We start from the raw sequence: 1,712 nt of genomic DNA, 5'->3' as shown, positions 1-1,712 counted from the left end.
AGGTAGAAGCGACATTAACCCTTAACAATCTGTTTATGACAGCCCGCAACCCTACGGTCCAGCTACCCCAACCAGAGCCTCGCAACCTGGCAGCCCCGCTATCCCGTCTGGAGCCCTGCATCGCCGCTGTCCCGCTCTCCCAGCTGAAGCCCGGCAAGTCGTGTGGCCCCACTCCCCCGGCCTGCTCCCCGCCCCACCCCGCCACCCCGGCCAGAGCCCCGCAACCCCACAGCACTGCTCTCCCGGCCAGAGCCCGGAGGCGCAGCTACCCTGGCTAGAGCCCCGCAACCCCACAGCCCTGCTCTTCCAGCCAAAGGCCCGCAACCCCGTGGTCCCACTCCCCCGGCAAGTCCTGCATCCCTGCTCCCCTGACCGAAGCCCCGTGGTCCTGCCACACCAGCCAGAACCCCTCAGCCCCCTTTCCTGGCCGAGCATGGCAAGTCCCGCTGCCCGGCTACCCTGGCCGGAGCCCCACAACCCCCCATCTCCACTCCTTCTGCCAGAGCCCCGCAACCTCGCGGCCCCGATCCCCCTGCCTGAGAGTGGCAAGTGCGGTTGCCCGTTTCCTGCGGCCGGAGCCCCGCTGCCCTGCTACCGCCGCTGGAGCACGGAAATCCAAAGTGCTGCCGGAGAGTACATGCCCCACGAATCGGGCCCCGCACTGGCTAAAGCCGGCCCTGGTCCCAGGCCCTGCTCAGCCTGCTGCTGGTCTGGGCTGAGCGGGGCTGGTGGCTGGACCCCCAGACAAAGGATCCCAGGCCCTGCTCAGCCTGCTGCCACTCTGGGGTTCTGGCCGCTGGCTTCTGCCAGCCAGGGTCTCAGCCGCCGGCCTCTACAGCCTGCTGCCAGCCTGGCATTCCCTGGGGTTCCCCAGGCCAGCAGTGGGCACTGAGTGGGGCCAGTGGCTGGGACTCTGGCTGGCAAAGGGGCAGCAGCTGGAACCCCAGAGCAGCGGTGGGCTGAGCCTCTCAGCCCGCTGCCACATGCCATCAAAATTCAGCTCACATGCCACTTTTGGCACATGTGCCATAGGTTGCCGACCCCTGACCTATTCAAGACCCTTTTAAGCAACTATCTACACAGCTGTAGGTCATTGATTTACCTTTTTTTGGGGGGGGGGATAACACCTTTGTGTCCATTTACTGCTGTCGTGGTTCCTGTTTATCTTTATCTTGCTTTTCCCCTCAGACTATTATGATGCAGTAGGGACTGTCTGTGTGGGGAATGGGAGAGCCGGAGATTACTTTAGGTGAGGGACTAGCACCTAAGCCTGTAACCTGAGCCAGGGAGCAGGGAGGGGTGTCAGCACCTTTGCCAGGGAAGGTGGACAAAGGAAGGGGCCGGCTTGGAGGAGTTGAGTTTAGTTTCGGGATCCAAAGACCCTGAACCCCCAGAAGGACTCGATTGAGGGGTCCAAGTTGAGCTTCCAAGCTCTGCTGTAACCTGCATAACCTGTAATCGGATGTCCAATAAACCTGATTTACTGGCTGGCTGAGAGTCACTGTGAGTCCCAGGAAGAGGGGTGCAGGGCCGGACTCCTCCTCACTCTGTGACAACTATAAATGGATGTTAACATGGGAATGTTTTGCCTGTGCTTTTTTCACATAAAATTTGTATTTAATTATATACAAAGTTGATGGGACCAAGTGTGTATATCCCCCGCTCCCCTCAGTCCCGGTAAGGAAGGGCCAGCCTCTGGATCAGGGCTTTCT

Source organism: Gopherus flavomarginatus, chromosome 11, assembly GCF_025201925.1.
Source record: "Gopherus flavomarginatus isolate rGopFla2 chromosome 11, rGopFla2.mat.asm, whole genome shotgun sequence".
Taxonomy (NCBI): domain Eukaryota; kingdom Metazoa; phylum Chordata; order Testudines; family Testudinidae; genus Gopherus; species Gopherus flavomarginatus.
Note: the sequence above shows the minus strand (reverse complement) of the source record.